Below are 7,562 nucleotides of genomic sequence, written 5' to 3' on the forward strand. Positions count from 1 at the left end.
CTTTGACAAAGGCACTAATGAAAGCTACGAGGCTGACATGTAAGCTTTAATTAAAGAAGTGATACAAGCAAGAGGGAGAGAGAGGAGACATTGTACCGCATCGTTGGACCAATATCAAATCAACTCTTTGCCCCCACTTGGCACATCTTGACTCACACTCCAGGATATGAAAGGCCTGGATAGGTAACGGCTCAATCTAGCCCTGTGGCAGGCTGTGTGGAGTCTCCACTATGTTTCTTACCCCTGTCTATCCTGTTCTGCCAGGTCTTACCTGCAAGGTAAGTATAGGAAAAACTTAGAGGTATAGGGGTTCAGGCTTAGTTTGACTACAATTCAATCAAACCTGTAATGTTTATGCGGAATTGCAATGTGTTCAACGCTCAGTCATGGTGTTCGGCCAAGGTCTGGAACCATTGCATAAGACCATGAAGCTACTACTCGTGCCAGCCGATGGTGGCTCCTTGGGAGGAGATGACGTTGCGGGGCTGGTCTGAGTCTGCTGGGTCAGTCATGGCCAGTTCGTACTATCACGGTTTAGGGAAGACCCAGATGCAGACAGTGTCAAAGTAACAAAAGTTTATTACTAGAACAGGTGCAACAGGTCAAGGGCAGGCAGAGGTTAGTAATCCCGATCAGAGTCAAACGGTACAGAACGGCAGGCATTCTTAGGGTAAGGGTAGGCAGAATGGTCTAAACCGGGCAAACTAGAAAACAGGAACTATAGAAAAAGACAGGGGCAAAGGGAACAACGTTGGTAGGCTTGACAGACAAAACAAACTGGCAACAGACAATCAGAGAACACAGGTATTAGTACACCGGGGATAATTGGGAAGTTGGGCGACACCTGGAGGGGGGTGGAGACTAGCACAAAGACAGGTGAAACAGATCAGGGTGTGACAGTGTCCTGAAACAACACACACTTCTTACTCTGAAAACTGGAAACATCTATCTGTGCCCAGAGGCTACCTGGTAGTAGTGGATTTTTATTATTTTATTTGACATTGGGGAAAAGAGCTATTTCATAAATACAACAATGCAGGATCGATTTACCACATCAATGTTCGCACAACAGTTACATGACACATTTGTTACAGTAAACCACTCAACCTACACACATTACACACTGACCCAAACTCTTACATCTCAATGTACCCACACACAAATGCATGTTCATCTAAACTAAACACCTGCCTGTGTTTGTCTAGCTGGGTTTGTGTCTGTCTATCTGTCTGACCATGTTTATTCATGTGTTTGTCCATGAGTGTGTACTGTATCTACAGTGCAAGCACCAGAATGTCCGTTTCAGTAGAGCAGGTCCCACGTGGATTATAATCTTAATAATCATAATACAGAATAACCATTGCTGACAGGGACACACAGCAGGGATCGGAGCCGTGGCACTGTGGCAGTTTACCCTATGACAACCACATCGTCCCACAGGGCCAGACACACACATTTAAATACTGTTCAATTCAATCAACTTTATTTGTTCCAAATTCAATTTGGCTGAACATGACTGTAAAGAAATAACAACAGAAATAAGAAACAACAGAAATAAGAACAGCTGACAAAATAAGAAATACATAATCAACATAATAAAAGACGACTCGTACAAAATCAAATCAACACTCCCTCAACCTAATATCTAGTACCCTTTCTCTCTCAATCACACCGCTCTGCATGCGCTTAGAAATACAAAGAATATGTCATGTCTACAAATGGAAATACACTATATGTCCAAAGTATGTGAACACCCCTTCAAATTAGTGGATTCGGCTTTTTCAGCCAAACCTGTTGCTGACAAGTATATCAAATCGAGCACACAGCCATGCATTCTTCATACACAAACATTGGCAGTAGAATGACCTCATTGAAGAGCTCAGTGACTTTGAACGTGGCACCGTCATAAGATGCCACCTTTCCAACAAGGCAGTTTGTCAAATTTCTGCTAGAACTGCTCCAGTCAACTGTAAGTGCTGTTATTGTAAAGTGGATACCCCTAGAAGCAACAATGACTGAGCTGCGAAGTGGTAGGCCAAACAAGCTCAGAGAACGGGACCGCAGAGTGCTGAAGCGTGTAACGTGTAAAAAATAGTCTGTCCTCGGGGCAACACTCACTTCTGAGTTCCAAATTGCTTCTGGAAGCAACGTCAGCACAAGAACTGTTCGTCAGGAGCTTCAGGAACTGTGTTTCCATGGCCGAGCAGCCGCACACAGCCTATGATCACCATCCACAATGCCAAGCGTCGGCTAGAGTGGTGTAAAGCTCACCTCCATTGGACTCTGGAGCAGTGGAAACTCGTTCTCTTGCATGATGAATCACACCTCACTATCTGGCAGTCCGACGGACAAATTTGGGTTTGGTGGATGCCAGGAGAACACTACCTGCTCCAATGCATAGTGTGAACTTTAAAGTATGGCGGAGAAAGAATAATGGTCTGTGGCTGTTTTCATGGTTCAGGCTAGGCCCCTTAGTTCCAGTGAAGGGAAATCTGAATGCTACAGCATACAATAGCATTCTAGACGACTCTGTGCTTCCAACTTTGTGGCAACCGTTTGGGGAAGGCCCTTTCCTGTTTCATCATGACAATGCCCCTGTCACAAAGCGAGGTCCTGCCAGGAGAATTTTTAATCCCAATGATAATAACTGACAATCAATCAGCTCTGACCAGTCCCCGAGATCTGTAACACCATGGGTTTAATAATAATTAGTCAAAGACTCAGCTTATGCAAAAGGATAGTACAGTTTATTCACGAGAACGTTCTGAAGTCCATTATACAAAGACATCCATATTATAGCTGTGCACAGACATCCACACAAACAGTAGATATCCTACGCACATACTTCCACACAAATAGTAGGTGAGTTTTATCTCTATAGTTCTCACCACTGTGTATCACTGCCCAGCCGACAGTTCCATTCCCCCTAGATTAGGGAAACCTTGAGAAGTACTCTCTATGCTCTCATAGGTTCCCCAGAGGGGTTGCCAGGTCGGTCCAAACACAGTTTTAATTGTTCTTTGGTATTTTCCTAGGCACCCACATCCAAGTTCAAATTCTAAACTACGCCTTGCTCAGACAGTCTGTGTTTTTCCACTATACATATACATTGTTTAACCTAATTCCAACTAAAACTACACACATCATCAGATTATAATTTTATGATTCTAATCAATTTCATACCGTTATAAGGCTTCAGAGTGGAATTATTTTATCATTATCTTTCAACCTATACATTATTTTATCAGGTCAATATAGAAATCGTTTGTTGAGATTGGTGTGTAAGAACTTGACTGGCCTGCACAGAGCCCTGACCTCAACCCCATTGAATACCTTTGGGATTAATTGGAATGCCGACTGCGAGCCAGGTCTAATCGGCCAACATCAGTGCCCAACCTCACTAATGCTCTTGTGGCTGAATGGAAGCAAGTCCCCGCAACAATGTTCCAACATCTAGTGGGAAGCCTTCCCAGAAGAGTGGAGGCTGTTATAGCAACAAAGGGGGGGACCAACTCCATTTTAATGGCCATGATTTTGGAATAAGATGTTCAACGAACGTTTAGCTTAAAATGTTGATAAACTATTATGCTATTTCTTCACATTATAACCGCAGCAATGCGCACATGGCATTAGGCTATGAGCGCTAATGTTCCATTAGCAGGAAAAGAACATTCTCAAAAGGGACCACAAATGTGATTATGCATGTAATGTTTTTATTATAAAGGTGCATTTCTATGGTGAAAATGAACTTCCCCAAACTGGACTCGCTGCTTATGTATTCCAGTTAGCCTCTACACCCCTTGTAAAGCAAGATTAATGTGCTTTATTTTATTTGGCCAGTTGTGAAACAAACCTTATCAAAACATACAGGCCCATGGGCTAGGATACATGAGGTTTGCGACTATGGTTAAAAACAGGGGCAGTGGGAAAAAATACATGTCATCTATGCACTTAAATAGCGAATGGAGATTGGATCTTTTCACGTGGCTCATTTTCATGCCAGCCAAGTAGGCTATCCTCATGTTGTAAAGAGAAGCAATGTGCTTCATATTAGGAAAGTTGATAAATAAATATAGTAGGCCTAGCCTATATAAAGCTTATAAGATCCTCCTCTTTTTAATAGAGGCCATCATTGTTTTCTCATGCAATTGCATAGCCTATAGAAATGTTGCTGCAACATGAGCTCATGGGCTCTCATGAAGTGTTTGATTAGATTTTTGATCACATTTGCATTGATGTCAGAGTGATTAGAGGGACAATAGAGTGCAACGTACCAGGCAGTTAGCAAGTTTGGTAGGAAGTTAATGACCCTCAGCAGCATCTGAGATGCTCAGAGAAGACTAATTACCGTGACTAAACAGTCACGTGGAATTTGACTGCTGTCATGGCTCGTGACTGCCAGTGTGGCGGTAATACTGTCACCGTAACAGCCCTAGTGCCCACATACTTTTGGTCATGTAGTGTATCTTAATGCCTTCCGCATTAGAATATCTGTGAGTAATGTTTTGTCCAGTTTTCACAACCATTTTCTTCAAAGCTCAGCTGCTTGCTTGTTAGTGCTCATTAGGCCTGCTCCTTTAAAATGAATTTGAATTGGACATTGCATTACAATGAGTTACAATGCGGCAATGGGGAATTGACAGTGTGGGATGTAAGCCCAAAGCCTGTGGTGTGCTGTTGTGATTGAGATGAATTTGAATGGGTTGTTCCACGTGGGAGTTGTAATGTTATAAAAGTAGCTCAGTGTTCGCATCTGTATTGTACAATATAAAACTTATCATGAAGTCGCCTTCGTGTGCTCATATAATGACGGGACAGTGTCATGATCCATCACATTAGATAATTTTATGACACCCAAATGCAGGACACCTTTATGGGCATCATAAACTGATCTCAGTCTGTTCTAATATTCTATTTCTATGATAACACCTGACTGAACATCTCACACCATGTCATGACTGGCTTATCTGCCAGGTAACTTTAGACAGGCTAATTATCAAACCAAATCAAAGTTTAGTGGTCATGTACACAATTTAGCATATGTTATAGCGGGTGCAACAAACTGCTTGTCTTACTAGTTCCGAACAGTTATGCAAAAATGTCAAACAAGTACACAAATAATAAACAAAAACAAGAAACAAGAAATCATGAATTCCAGAACTAATCCAAAAAATGAAAAATATAAACGCAACGTGCAACAATTTCAATGATTTTACTGACTTAAATTTCATATAAGGAAATAAGTTAATTTAAATCAATTTATTAGGCCCTAATCTATGGATTTTACATGGGGCATAGGCCCACCCACTTGGCAGCCAGGCCCAGCCAATCAGAATGAGTGTTTCCCCACAAAAGGGCTTTGTTACAGACAGAAACACTCCTCAGTTCCATCAGCTGTCCATGTTCCGTGTGGCTGGTCTCAGGTGATCCCACAGGTGAAGAAGCCGAATGTGGAGGTCCTGGGCTAGCATGGTTACACGTGGTCTGCGGTTGTGAGGCCGGTTGGACGTACTGCCAAATTCTCTAAAACGGCGTTGGAGGCGGCTTATGGTAAAGAACTGAACATTAAAGTCTCTGGCACACCTCTGGTGGACATTTATGCAGTCAGCATGCCAATTGCATTCTCCCTCAAAACTTGAGCCATCTGTGGCATTGTGTTATCTAACAAAACTGCACATTTTAGAGTGGCCTTTAATTGGCACCACCACAAGGTGTACCTGTGTAATGATCCTGCTGTTTAATCAGCTTCTTGATATGCCACACCTGTCAGGTTGATGGATTATCTTGGCAAGGGAGAAATGTTCACTAACAGGGATGTAAAGAAATGTGTGCATTTGTTGTTGTTGAGAAATAAGCGTTTTGAGCATATGGAAGAATTCTGGTACCAACACTTTACATGTTGCGTTTATATTCTTGTTCAGTATAAATACCTGCAGTCAACTTGTGCAATATGTTAGGAGATCACACAGATTGGGTTCTTCATTTCACCTTGTAACATTATGTTACATTATGAAGTTTATCGTAGTTCCCCAGAACAGTTGAGTAAGTTATGTTTTTTTGTAAATAGCACAATGGGAGAAAGTGGGAGCTGGTGAGTCCAGCTGAGTATGTGGTTGCTAGTCCAGCTGAGTATTAACTTGCTAGTTAGCTCAGTGGCTGAATTAATAAGGATATGGTGCATCATATAGTTTTAGCATTCTGCAGTGTTTGAAAAGTCAAAGGACTTTGGATGAGTTATCTGTACAGCTGGCACTGCTATCTTGGTTTCCTTGTGTTTTTTCTCCTCTCCATTCTCTGACCCTCAGTCTGCTCCTCCCCCCTCTTTGAGGAGCAGAGCAGGCAGGCCTGTTGCCCTAGTGACTCCAGATTCCACACAGACAGAGCAGGCAGGCCCGTTGCCCTAGCGACTGCAGACTCCACACAGATACAGCGTGTACACATCTTTGTCTCTTACTACAGGATGCGATGGCTGTTCAACAGTCTGATGGCCTGGAGATAATGTTGGCTCACCCCTAATTTTTCTGCTCTCTGTAACCTCTGGCCGCATGGCAAATGGCCAGTACGCCTTTCTCCCTCCGAGGGGCCAAAATGTATCTCTCTCGACAGTATCCAGAGGACTGACTATTGAATGTGTGATAGTACAATGCTATATTATCCATGTTAGGTATCTATCTGTAACTTGTCCTCTGAGTAGAACTCTGATGCCATCTATATGGATGTATGATCTCTGTGGTAACATGTATCTGTACAGGGTGAACTTGAAACAACTCTTTGCCAAGGGGTTTTATTGTCCTCTCATGAATTCTGTCTTATTTACATTGGTCTCATCCCCCAGACAAGCCTGTAGATGCTGTGACACCGCATGGAGATTGGGCCTGGGTGATTAGGTTACTGTAAACTTGGTATTGTTTGATTGGTCAATGTTGGTTGGTTTTACACATTCAGATGTTAGAAATTAAATGAAAGTCTGTTGTTCTCTCTATTATCCTATTTCCTGTCCATTGGACACATTTTGTATGATATTTTCTAATTTCCTTGGCTTCTAGGCCTCCGGCCTAGTTGGTATCTCTTTGTCCATGCTTTGTCTTCTAAGTTAACCTTAGGATCTACAGTATATGCCTAGAATTATGCTTTGTCGATATCATTATTGCCTTATAACTTAAGCTTTATGCCTTGTATGTGAATCCCTTCATTTGACAAGTTATTAAATAATACTTGCTTTGATATTCACTTCTCATGACCATTCCTTGATCTTAGCCAGCTAAATGCATAATACCTGTTTGCACATGGTTTTACTATAATGTTAAATGGAGTCAGATATACTTTTAATAGACTTTGTCCATTAATTGATTATGGGTTGCATGTGAGGTATACAGAACCAGTCAAAGGTTTGTCACACATACTCATTCAAGTTTATTTTATTTTAAATTTGCACAATTTTCTACGTTGTAGAATAATAGTGAAGACATAACCTATGAATAACACATATGGAATCATGTAGTAACCGAAAAGGTGTTAAACAAATCAAAATATATTTTATATTTGAGATTCTTCAAAGTAGC

Source organism: Oncorhynchus tshawytscha, linkage group LG26, assembly GCF_018296145.1.
Source record: "Oncorhynchus tshawytscha isolate Ot180627B linkage group LG26, Otsh_v2.0, whole genome shotgun sequence".
Taxonomy (NCBI): domain Eukaryota; kingdom Metazoa; phylum Chordata; class Actinopteri; order Salmoniformes; family Salmonidae; genus Oncorhynchus; species Oncorhynchus tshawytscha.